Source organism: Osmia bicornis, chromosome 9 (assembly GCF_907164935.1).
Source record: "Osmia bicornis bicornis chromosome 9, iOsmBic2.1, whole genome shotgun sequence".
NCBI classification, from domain to species: Eukaryota; Metazoa; Arthropoda; class Insecta; order Hymenoptera; family Megachilidae; genus Osmia; species Osmia bicornis.
Genome location: NC_060224.1, coordinates 10,914,783 through 10,927,790, shown reverse-complemented (window position 1 = coordinate 10,927,790; position 13,008 = coordinate 10,914,783).

Below are 13,008 nucleotides of genomic sequence, written 5' to 3'. Positions count from 1 at the left end.
AATGACTCGCTTGCGCGGAGGGGGAGGTTGTGGATTTCGTCATCGACCTGGATCGCGACGGTGACTTCCCTGAGGATTCTCTCTTTTAGATTATTGGCTAGGATCATGCAGGCTTGGGAGGGGGTTAAGTGGGGTCGAAATAATTGTGCAATTTTGGGACCTGCATAAGAATGGGTTGCGCCGGTGTCGGAGAGCGCTTGGAAAATGTATTTACCGTGCTGTAAAGGGAGGAAAATGCGGTTATCGCCGGGATAGGGTTCTGTACTGGGCTCTTCCGAAAGGCATTTCCTTGGGGTTGGAATGGGGGCGGTTGGAGGAATTTGTGGGGAGCGTAGGACACGGGATCCGGGGTGTTGGATCGGTGTTTTCGGGGAGGTTGCGTCGACCCTTACCGCCGACCTCCGGGTGCGTTTCCCGTGTTTGTTGGCAAGCACCGAACCAGTGTCCCTGCTGGCCGCAATTCCAGCACTGGCCGGGCAGGGGAGATTGGGAGGTTGGGGCCGCGGAACGGGGAGGTTGTTGTCGGGAACCGGAAGTCGCTTGGGCGTATGAAGTATGGCGGTTGGTAGTCGATGCATTAGAGGATTTCGGGACATTACTACCGGCAAGAGGTGGTGTCATGGGGAGAGACATTAGACTAGGGATTTCGGTAATCGTTAGGGGAGGAGGAGGTGTAGCAGGGCGATCGGGGGTGGAGGATCGGGCTGTATTGGAGTACTGGGATGCATAAGGGTTTCTTCGGGGCTGTGGCGGTGACGGGGGAGGAGTACGTGGCCCAGGGAGTGCTCAACGGGTTCTTGGGGGCGAGTTAGGTGGGGTAGAGGGTCTGGGAAGAAGATTACGAGGCTTAGGGCGGTGTGAGGATGGCGGGGCGGTTTCGGCCGCCGCCGCCAGTCTGGGTCGAGAACTTTGCGGGGGTATATACCCGCATTCGGGAATAAGGGTCGTTTCCGCTGGTGGGGGTTCGCGATAATCGCGGGTGTATCTTTGGGCCTCGTCTACCCATGCTCCTAATTTAAGGAGGTCGTTAAACGATCGGGGAGGATGGAAGTCAACGACATATTTATATCGTGGGTGGAGGTTGCTTTTCGCGATGGCCAGTCGCTAGCGCTCGGGGACGGGGGGGTCGACGCGGGCAAACATCACCTGCAGTTTGCGTAAATATTCCGCCAGGGTCTCCCGCTCTCCCTGGGTTCGCGTGATTACGTCCCACCATAACCGGTCCTGGTAGTTCGTCGAGATGAATTGGAGGCGGAATCCCTCCAGGAACTCCTCATAGGTGGACCAATTGTTCGTCTGGCCCCGGGCCCAGGCCCGCGCGGAACCGGTGAGGACAAAGGGGATCGCCAGCAGCATTTCTTCCTCCGTTAGTCGGTGTCCGGTCGCGTATTCGGCTAGGGTTTCTAGGAACCCTTCTCCATCCTTCCCGGGGGCCCCCGCGAAGGAGATTCGCCACTTGCGGAAAAGTTCTGCAGCGCGGTCTCCTCCTGACCCGCGCGTGGGGCCCCGGGGTTCGCCGGTCGAAGGGTGGAAAGGGTTGGTACGGGACAGGGAAACTTCAGGACGTGATGGTGGCGGAAGTGACGGGTATGGGAGAGGAGCCGGGTCGGGCTGGTGGTCCGGTGGATTCGGCAATGAGTACGTGAAATTCTGGTATTGTCCGCGTGGGGCTGGGATAGGGTTGGACCATCGGGTCGAAAGGGGTATTGGGGGCTCCTGGATCCGTACGGGGATACGCGTGCTACTCAAGGAGGGTGGAATGATTTCTTGGTCGTCGCGATACAGGTGGGAAAAGTCGGAAAAGCGGGAAAAGGGGTTATGGGGTTGACGTGGAGGGGTCGGTATTACGGGAGGGTTATCGAAAGGATTTTCCGGGAGGTTGGGAGGGGAATTTACGGTAGTTGGATCTTTCCTCGACCGGATCCGGCGCGAACGTTACCCTTTCGCGCCGTGGGTCGTTTGGTGACTGGTCAGGGTTGATTAACCTAGATTGTGCGGGGGTCGGATGGGAGACGGAAGTGACCGTGGTGGTGGTGGTTGTCATGGTCGCGGTGGAAACCATAGTGGTGGGATTGGGGACATAGGACGTGTGCGGGAGTTCGGGGAAAGATTCAGGGGTGGTTTCCTGAGCGGGTGGATCGGTTTCGTCAGCAGGTTCGTTGCCTTGACTCGGTGGAGGATTACTGGGATCTTCGGGAGGGGTATCGTCGGCGGAGGGTGCTACCCACGCCGCGGAAAGGGTAAATGGGAGTCGGTCACTGGTATTATCGTTTGCCGTGTCCCACGGCGCGGCTTCCGGGCCAAGGACGCGACGTACTTCCGCCTTTAAATAGCGGTCGCGTAGCTCGTCTGGGGTACCGTGCAAATTCAACTGCGCGTGGTCCATTAGTCTAATTAGCTCCACGATCTCTAAATCACCGATGTGCTTTCGCATCTCGCGGGCTTCGGCGGACTCCATTTTCGCGGTATTTCAAAACTTGAAAGGGGACGGAAAGGAGGCTTAAAGGGTGCTGGAAAGGAAAAGGATCCCGCCGACATGGGTCGCACCCTTCTGGCCCGAGCGGGAGCCGCGACCCTCCTGGGCCCCGGCTGCGCCGTCTCCTCATCCCTCACCGACCTGACCGTGTCAGGTTCCCTTGCCTGGTTTGTCATTGTTTCGCCCCGTCCTGCGTTTTATTTTTGGTTTGTAGAATTTTCCATGTTCGTCCCACGAGTAGGCCGGATCCTAGGTCCGCCCAGGCAGAGCCGCCTTACCTGGGTAAGGAAGATACACCCGGGGGGTTGCCAGGTACCCCGGGGTTGGTCGCTAGCGACTGGTGCACCCACCAACCAGCCCTGGTGCTAACTCCAGGGGCACCCTCCTCACCGCGTGCCGCAGCTTGGGGCTAGGGATTTTTGAAGAGATTGTCATCCTCGCAGGCCGGCCGGTTAAGGCAAGCCTTCCGTTCCAGCGAAACGTGACCACTGGATTACGGTATAATTGCTAGCGCACTCCGGGTTCGCTACCCGTACCAGACTGCCACGCAGCCTGGCCCCTGGAGAACTCAACGACGCCGCTGCAACCTTCATCGCCTTTCAGCCCTGGACCTTACCGGCATGGTAGTACCTTCCAGAGTCCAAAGGCCGTAGTCCAAGGACCCCGCCGGCCTCGCCCCAAGTCCTCATTGAGGCCATTCCAGCGGCAGCGATCGTCCCCCTTTCAGTTGCCTTGTACGGCAGTCAGGGGTTACCGTGTCTGTATTCTATCCCCCAGTCACAGGGGAGATTTTAATGAGCTTTCCTTCCCTTGGTGTTTCGTCCGCGGGAGCTATCGCTCCTACCCTCCATGTGCTCCGAAAAGTGCATGTCGAGCATTCCCCTATCCGCCTGAGGATGCGCCACGTCGGGGTATCACCACCCCGCCTATCCTGGATAACCAGGTAGGTCCGTGGAGCGGGAATCCAACGTAACCTAACCTTTGTTTTTATTTTTTTCTTTTACGTGGGGGAAATCTTCGAAAGACGCCCCCAGCCCCCCTGGGGAGGAGCCGAGGGTAGTGCCGGATTTTTACCGGCTAAAACCCCCACGGTGGCCTACGCTGGGTGTTGGGGACGGCCCCGGGACCTCTGACGAACAACACCGGGGCCCAAACACCCATGGCGCGTTGACGCCGCCTTGCTCGGGGGCTACACCCGATGGCGGCACTCCTCGGGCCGCGTGCAATAGGGACCGAGGCCCCAGCCCCGGCCCCCTGCGGCCCTGCGGCCCCGCATAAGTTTCGTGGGGCCGCGCGATCGATGTTGGGGGAGGGACGTTCGCCCCTCCCCGGTGCTCCTCTTCCGGGGGGTGACTGGTGTCCCCCCATAGAACTCCTCTTCAGGGGGAGCGGGTGCTCCCCCCTCCTCTTCTCCCCGTTGGGGGCGGTGGGCCTGGTATGTAACATCTTCACGGCCCACCGCCCCATCTCCCTCAGGTGACGCCGTCAGGGGGTCTCACCCGACGACGCCCCCTCGTTCTTCTGCGGATGGCGTCGGCTCTGTCCCGACCCCGCTCCGCTTCCTCCTTCAGGGCGATGACCGTCTCGGAGTAATCGGTCACCGCCCTCCACTGATTCTCGCCGGCGAGCATCTCTTTGACAAGTGATTTCTCGACGAGCTCGCGTCGCCACCGACGCAGGGCTCTCTGCCGGGCCTTGCGCCTAATCCTAGCAACAGCTTCGGTCATCTCGTCTAGCGGGATCCCGTCCAGACGAAGGGCACGCAGACGCCAGAAGAATTTGGCGTCAGCCTCTGCCTGGAACTTGAAGGGGACAACCCCCGCCAGGGTCATCGCCGCCTCGTAGCAGACCGTGCGGTAACCTCCGATTACCCTGATGGCTATCCTCCTCTCAGCCCGGCGCAGCAGTTGCTGGCTGCGCCGGGAACCCATCAGGGCGCCCGCCCATATGGGCGTACCATAGAGGGCCATGCTCCGCACGATCCCCACGTAGAGACGGCGAACCTTCTCGTTGGGCCCCCCGATATTGGGCAGTAGACGGGCAAGCGCGTTGCTTGCCCTGTCTAGTCTTGGGGCCAGACGACCGAAGTGCTCCTCGAAGCGCCAGTGGCTGTCCAGGTGGAGGCCCAAGTACCTGTGACCATTCCCCACCTGGACGTCGACTCGACTCACATGGACCACCGACTGGGGCGGTGGCGCAACCCCACGCCGAGGCGAGGAAAACCACATCGCCTCGGTTTGGTGGGGAGCTAGCTGAAGCCCCAGCCTCCGGATCCCCGCGGCAACGGCAGCGACGCCAATCTCGGCGAGGCGGCTAGTCCTTTTCCACCCCCGACCGACGGCCAACACGTGCGTATGATCTGCGAAGCACGTGAGGCTCACACCGGTCGGGACCTCGACCCGCAGGACCGAGTCGTACCCCAGGTCCCAAAGTGTGGGACCTTTCGCAGAACCCTGGGGTACGCCACAGTCCACGTCCCTCTCGAGCATCTGGCCATCCCGGCCCCTGTACACAATCTTCCTGTCCCGGAGGTAGTCGCCGACGATCCTCCTCATGTAGGGGGGCGCCTTGTGGTGTGTCAGCACCCCCTTACCGTCCCGTGAGGCAGGGTGTTGAAGGCGTTGACGATGTCTAGACTAACGCCTAACGCCACCCTGCCCCGGGACGTGGCCAAGTCGCAGCGGGAGCGCATCGACTGGATTGCGTCGATAGTGCTGCGCCCCCGCCTGAAGCCATATTGCGACTCGGCCAAGTCGGGACCCTCCTGGGACAGGTGCTGGACGAGGCGGGATATCAGAATCCGCTCGAACAACTTCCCCACCTCGTCCAACAGTACGATGGGCCGGCAGGACGAGGGACTGTCGGCGGGTCGCCCATCCTTCCGGATGAGGACTAGCCGACCCGTCTTCCACTGTTCTGGGAAGACTCCTTCCTTAATGCAGGCGCTCAATCTCGGACCGAGGACGCGTAGAGCCTTCACCCAGGCACGGCCGGGGACGCCGTCGGGGCCCGGAGCAGTGTTTCGGGCCACCATCCGTTTAATCGCCCCGGCCAGCTCCTCCTCCGTGATCCCCAGTTCGTCGGACCAAACCAGCTCCTCGTGGTCCGGCGGTGGGCGGGTGTGTTCCCCCTCTCGTGGGAACAAAGTGTTGACTACCCGCCCCAAAACCCGGGGGTCGAGGCACTCCGTGACCGGGGGCACCCAGGGCCTAAGCTTGCCCATCACCATTTTGTATGGGCGCCCCGATGCGTCCTTCTGGAGAGAGCCTAGGAGCTCGTCCCTTGCCCGGGATTTAGACTCCTTGATGGCCGTCTGCAGGGCAGTTCCCAAAACTCGGTACTGCACGTACAGATCCTCCTCCCTCGCTGAGTCGCGGAATGTCCTTCTTCTGCGGGCCCTTTGCCACTGGCGACGGGCTGCGAGACAATCTCATCTCAGATCACCAATGTCGCCCGTCCACCAATAGGCGGCCCGCCTGGGGAGGTTCTTGGCCCGGGGCATGGAGGCGTCGCACACCGCCTTCATGGCTCCCCGGAACCATTCTACCTCCTCCCCAATGTCCGCGACCGGCCCAGCAGGTGTTGGCAGCTAGGCCAGAGCGAGGGCTGCAGCCATCAGCACGTCCTCGTCCATCCTCTTCAGCGCCCACCGTAGCGGTGGTGGTCCACAGAGGCGGCGGGCGGTGGTGGTAACGTCGAGGCGGAAGTATAGATGGTCACTAAGTGTGACCGCCTCTTCCACCACCCTCCATCTCTGCACCATACGCGCGGACAGGGGAGTCGCGAAAGACAAATCGACTATAGACTCCCCCTGGGCACGCACGCAGGTGCTAACGGACCCCACATTGAGCAGGTGGAGTCCTAGCCCCGCCGCCCAACTTACGACCGCCCTGCCTCTCGCGCTTGTCCTCGGGGAGCCCCAAAGTGACGCATGGGCATTAAAGTCCCCGAGGACTAGCACTGGCCGGGGGGAACAACGGGAGACAAAGTCCCCCACACGGGCCAGGTACTGTTCATATTGCGCGGGAGGCCATCTGGGCGGGGCATAGAGCCCCACCACCGCTATTTCACCCCACAGTACGCCGACGAACCCCCGGCCCCATTCCAGTGTGGCGGGGTGTGGGGGTACTGCGGTGCCAATAATCGCTACGGAGCCGTCCTCGTCCCCGAACCAATCTGGTCTGTCGTGGAGTCGGTACGGCTCTGCGGCCACCGCCAACCCAGCCTTCCACTCGGCCAGGGTTTGGAACAACATGTCCTGAGCCCTGGCCGAGTGGTTCAAGTTGGCCTGAAGTAGAGGGCCCTTGGGCCCCATACCTGGGCCTTACGAGCCGCCTCCGCGGCATTTTTGCTCGCCGACTTGGCAGGGGGATTTTTCTTGACCCCCTTCATCGACTCCGCAGGCTTGGTCCTTGATGCCTGTTCCTTGGTGGCTGTTCCTGCCCCTTCAACGGCACTCTTCTTCTTCCTCTGGGAGGAGGAGGGGGCACAACCTTTTCCCCCCAATCGATGCCCCGCGGGCCGCCCCAGGTCCGCACAGAGCGGTCACCGCGGTGTGGCGCTACACTTGCAGGCCACGTGGCCCGACTCTCCGCACGCATAGCAGCGGTCGGACCTATCAGCTTCGCAAGTGCATCGCTGCCTAACATGCCCTCTTTCCAGGCAGCAATAGCACTGTAATGGCCGCGGTGGCAGCGCCTGTATTCTGGCCGAGGACCACCCGACCAGAACCCTCCCTGAGACGGATAACTTTTTGAGTGCCGCTAGAGGACATCTCGCCCAGACAGTCCCCATCCTTTGGGGGGAGGTGCGAATCTCCCCCATTTTAATTTCTTCAGCGGAGTAACTCCCCGCAGCGGCCAACGCGGCCGCCACCTCCACCGGGGTGACCGAGTCGTCGAGACCGGTAACCCTCACCTCGCTCATTTTTATGGGGCGGGCAACTCTGACCTCAGTGCCGCTAAACACCTGGCGGAGTCGTTCAGCCAACTTGGCCGCTTTGTCCGTCCTGTCCTCCCCAGGTATCTCGAGGACCAAGCCACCGGTCCAAGCTCTTCTGGGCATCAACGCCGTGATGCCCAGCTCCTCCAACTTGATCCGCTCCCGGGCCATGAGTATGGCCTCGGCGTATGAGACCTTAGCCTCGGGAGCTAGGTTGATGGTGACCGCCGCTGTACGAGGAGGGCGCGGGGCATTCTGCCTGGGAGATTGGGCCCCTTGCCCCTTGACCGCCGGTGCCGCCCCTCTTTTCTGCCCCTTCTGGCCAAACACCTTGGAGCCCTGGGAGGGAGGGGCTTTGCCCGTTGCCGCCTTCTTCTCCGCAGCTTTAGCGCGGCGGCCAACCACCGTCACCCAGGTCCCATCCGCCGTCCTCCGATGCTCCTCAACAATCCGGGCCATTCTGGCCTCCACAAATGATGCCGGCTGGTCCGGTGCTGAGGAGGGCCCTGGCAACGACTCCGTGGCAGGCAGGGACTTATTCCGCACCCGCCTCTCCGCTTCCTTCCTCGATGCAGGGGGGGATGGTCGCAGCCGTAGCTCCCCCCTTAACACGCTCCGCCCTCTTAGGCGGGGGCTGGACAGCTGCAATAGCAGCTTTGAACTCCGCCCTGAGCCCCGACAGACCTTTCTCGAGGAGAGCCGCAAATCCCCTCATCAGATCGGGCTCAGGGCCACCAACCTTCCCCTCCTCTTTTCCAGGTGCAGCAGCTGGGATCGGGACCTGCACCACGGGGCATTCAGGCGGGCAAGACGGTAAGTCGAAAACTTCGACTTCGTCCTTCCTCCTCTTCCTGCCCGCCTCTTCGCCGGACAATGGCGAGTCGGGCCTCGCGACCCTCTTCGGGCCCGCGATTACTGGCGTCTCCGTGGTCGCGACCCGGCATGTGAGTTCCGCCAGGCTTTGCTGGAGGATGCTGATCTGGGCTGTCTGGGCCGCCAGCTGCTCCTCTCGGAGCTTTAGCTGGCGGCGGAGCTCCTCCAGCTATTTACCTGCCCTAGCGGGGGCGGCCCTAACCGCCGTCTCCGTATGGATGGCCTTTAAATGGCGTGCGGCCATTCTTAGTTTCCTGACGAGCGTTCCCTTGAGGCCCTTGGAAAAGCCCGCTACCCTCTCCACATCCCTACAGAATTCCAGGGCCTGGGCGGCTAGGTTGACGGTCGGGACATGCCTGAGCTCCTCCGCCAGGTGCTCAGGATCGGGGAGGGAAATGCTACTTCGACTCGGCTCGGGAGGGTCCTCGGCAGGGTCCAGTGCCCTCTTTTCCTCCGCGAGTTCCAGCTCCTGGCGTTGTACCTCCACGAGCATTTGCTTCGCCGCGGCGAGATGCGGGTACACGCCGGTGGTCGGCGGACGGCCCCTCCTCTTCGCCGGCCGTCTCTCCAAGGACACAGTCGAAGCGACTGACTCATCCGAGTCCTCGCCGTCCCGAGATGCAGCGGCATCCGAGGCCGCCGGGGAGACCCCACCCCTTCTTCGCCCCGACCTCAGGGTAGACCATTCCGCGTCCACCCTAGAAAGTTGAACGAATAGCTGGCGCGCATCCGTCGCCCCACTAGTGCCGGGCAGCACCAGGTCCACCTCGCTAGCTGCCTGTCTCACGTCCTGATTCGTAGCCATGGTCGTTTCCGTTAAATCCAGTCCAGTTTGTTTATTTATTGATTTAGTAATTCCATCCATAGTGGTCCCACGAGAGGGTCGGTCCATGTGTCCACCCGGGCAGAGCCGCCTTACCCGGGTAAGGCTAGTACACCCGGGGGGTCGCCAGGTACCCCGGGGTTGGCCGCTAGAGACTGATGCACCCATCAGGCATGCCTGGCGCTTACTCCGGGCACGCCCTCCTCACCGCGCACCACAACTGGGGGCTAGGGATTTTTTATAGAGGTTGTTATCTTCGAGAGCCGACCAATGAAGGCAAGCCCCCCGTTCCAGCGAAACGTGACTACTGGGTTACGGTATCATTGCTAGGGCACTCCGGGTACCCGCACCAGACCGGCACGCAGCCTGGCCTCTGGAGAACTCAACGACGCTGCAGCCACCTTTTCGCCTCTCCGACCCAGGCCTTATCGGCAAGGGAGGCCCTGCCAGGATCCGTAGATCCCACCGGCATCACCCCGCAGATGTGCGAGGCTACTTCGACAGCAGCAAGCGCCCCCCTTTTAGTCGCTTCCTACGACAGGCAGGGGATATCGTGCCTGTATTCTATCCCCCAGTCACAGGGGAGGTTTTGATGGGTTTTCCTTCCCGTGGTGTTTGGTCCGCGGGAGCTATTTTATTTCACTCCTACCCTACATGCACTCCGAAAAGTGCATGGCGAGCATTCCCCTATCCGCCACCTGGGGACGCGCCACGTCGGGGTATCACCTCCCCGCCAAGCGAGTACGCATGGCTAGGTCCGTGGAACCTAACCTAACCTTTTTTTTTTTTTTTACGTGGAGGAAATCTTCGGAAGACGCCCCCAGCCCACCTGGGGAGGAGCTGGGGTTAGTGCCGGATTTTTACCGGCTAAAACCACCACGGTGACCTGCACAGGGCTGTGGTAAGGGCCCCGGGACCTCTAACGAACAACACCGGGACTCCACCACCCTTGGCGCATAGCGCCCCATCTCGGGGGAGGATCTAACCTTTGACCCTCCCCCTAAGTGCCTGCTCCACCAACGTCAGGGGCCACACCCGACGCCGGCCACTCCTCGGGCCGCGTCCAATGGCGACCGGGGCCACCTGCGGCCCAGCGACTCCAAATGGGAGCCGCTAGATCTGTGGAGGAGCCCCTGGGGGAGGCCGGAGCCTGCCCCCACCACATCTGCCTTGGGGAGGAGCCAAAACTCCCCTCCAACCTATCACCCTGGGGGAGGCCGAAGCCTCCCCCCACTACATCTTGTTAGGGGCGGTGGGCAGGATTATCAAGGCCCACCGCCCCGTCCTCCTCAGCTCACTGTGCCGCCTCCTCCTTCAAGGCGATGACCTCCTCACAGAAGGAGGTCATCGCCCTCCACTGATCCTCGCCGGCGAGCATATTTCTTACCACGCTCGCCGGCGAGAGATCCACCCCCAACTCGCACTGCAGGGCGTGACGGGCCCGCGCAAACACTGGAGAGTGCTCCAGTGTGTGTTGCGCGGAGTCCCGCCCCGCCCCGCAGTGATGGCATATAGCCGTCGCCGCGCTACGAATCCGGCACAGGAAGTCACCAAAGCAACCATGCCCGGTGAGCACCTGTGTGGTCCGGAAGGTGATCCGACCAAAGCCGCGGTCCCGCCATTTCTTGATGACGGGCAGGACCGCCCCGACCGCTCGCTGGCCGGCGGCGCCACTCGCGAATATCTCGCGACGCCACCGGTCCAGGGCATCCTGTCGGGTCTGGCACCTCCATTCCCGCTCGACCGCCCGCTCTGGCGGGTCTTCTCCAGCCTGGCGGATGCCGCTCAAGCGCCAGAAAATCGTGGCGCAGGCCTCCGCCTCGTACTTGAAAGGTACGAGACCCGCCAGAGTCATCGCCGCTGCGTGGGAGATCGTGCGGTATCCCCTCACGACCCTGATGGCCATCCTCCTTTCCACTCACCGCAGCACAGTTTGGCTGCGGCGAGACGCCATCAGGGCCTCAGCCCATATGGGCGAGCCATATAGGGCCGCGCTCCGCACGATCCCCGTGTAAAGGCGGCGAACCTTCTCCCTCGGCCCCCCGATATTGGGCAGCACCCGCCCAAGGGCGTTTGCTACCATGTCTAATCGGGGGGCAAGGCGGTCGAAATGCCTTTCGAAGTGCCAGTGGCTGTCCAGGTGGAGGCCAAGATACTTGAACCCTTCACCGACCTGGACCCTGATGTCACCTACCCCGATCCAAGACTGAGGCGGCGGTGCAACCCCACGCCGAGGCGAGTAAAACCACATCGCCTCGGTCTTGTGGGGCGCTATCTGTAGCCCCAGCCTCCGGATCACCGCTGCGACGGCAGCCACGCCAACCTCCGCTAGACGACTGGTCCTGCCCCAGTCCCGGTCGGTGGCAAACATGTGTGTGTCGTCTGCAAAACACGTAATGCTTACACCGTCCGGGACCACGACCTGCAAAGCTGGGTTGTACCCCACATTCCACAATGGGGGCCCCAAACGGGACCCCTGGGGTACACCCTCATCGACGTCCCTCCGATAGACATGTCCGTCCCGGCCCACATACTCGATGAATCTATCCCGTAGGTAGTCCCCGATCATCCTTCTCAGTACTGGGGGCACTTCATGTTCAGCGAGTGCCCCCATTATCACCCCATGGGGCAGGGTGTTAAAGGCGTTCACTATGTCGAGTGAAACGCCCAACGCCACCCCACCCCGGGACGTGGCCGAGTCGCATTGGGAGCGCAGCGAGTCGATCGCATTGATGGTGCTGCGCCCCCGTCTAAAACCGTACTGAGACCCGGCCAGATCAGGGCCTACCCGGGATAAGTGCTCGGCGAGGCGGTCAGATATAACGCTTTCTAAAAGGTTCCCGATCTCGTCGAGCAAAACTATGGGCCGGTACGCGGAGGGACTCTCCGCGGGCCGTCCTTCCTTTCTTAGCAGGACCAGTCGTCCAACCTTCCATGCGGAGGGAAATACACCCTCCTTAAGACAGGCGCTGAAGAGGCGTCTCAAAAACACCGGAGCGGTGTTCCGAGCCCCCATGCGCCTAACGGCCTCGGCCAGCTCCCCCTCTGTGACCCCCATGTCGTCGGTCCATTCCACTTGGAGCGGCGGGGGCCAGGGGTGGCTACCGTCGTCACGAGGAAACAACGTGTCCACCACCTGGCCCAAGAACTGGGGGTGTAGGCTCTCCGTCACGGGGGGCACCCAGGGCCTTAGTTTGCCCATTGCCCACATATAAGGGCGCCCCCACGGATCGGCATCCAGAGAGCCGAGGAGCTCCTGCCATGCCCGGGACTTGGCCTCCCTGATGGCAACCTAACCTAACCTAACCTAACCTTTTTTTTTATATATTTTGACAGCAAGAAAATACATTTACGTAAGCGAGGAACCCGTCGGGCTAGGAGGGGTCTCGGGCAGTGTGGGACTCAAAGGTACATACCAAAACAAGTTTCCCTGAGTTGGATCGTTACAGTACCCCAATACCCACTAAAAACTTGCTCCGTATCGGCCACAGATACCTCCGGCAACCCCAGAGGGCTTTAATGGAGAGCATTCTGTGTAGCCACGATGTTGCTTACATATCGACCGACTCGGACGACCTAAAGGCGTTCAGTCGTCCAAGAGCGTCGCGGGTAAGCCCCAGCGCACCTCCGCTTATAACGCAGGCTATTTTGACCGGCGGTGATTTCATTTAGCCACAGAAGGTATAGAGTGCGTTGGTGGACACTCTACAGCCGCTGTGCGTACACACCGCCGGAACTGTGCATTATCCTTGCAGAGTCATTTTTCCCTACCCGTATGTTTCCGCAGGAGATGTGTAGGATTGAGCTGAGCCGCTTGGTCACCAGAGGCCGCAACACACATGTGGGCGAGCTAAGCCTCTCGATGGGCGGATCTCAGCCTGGGAGAGGTCGCGAA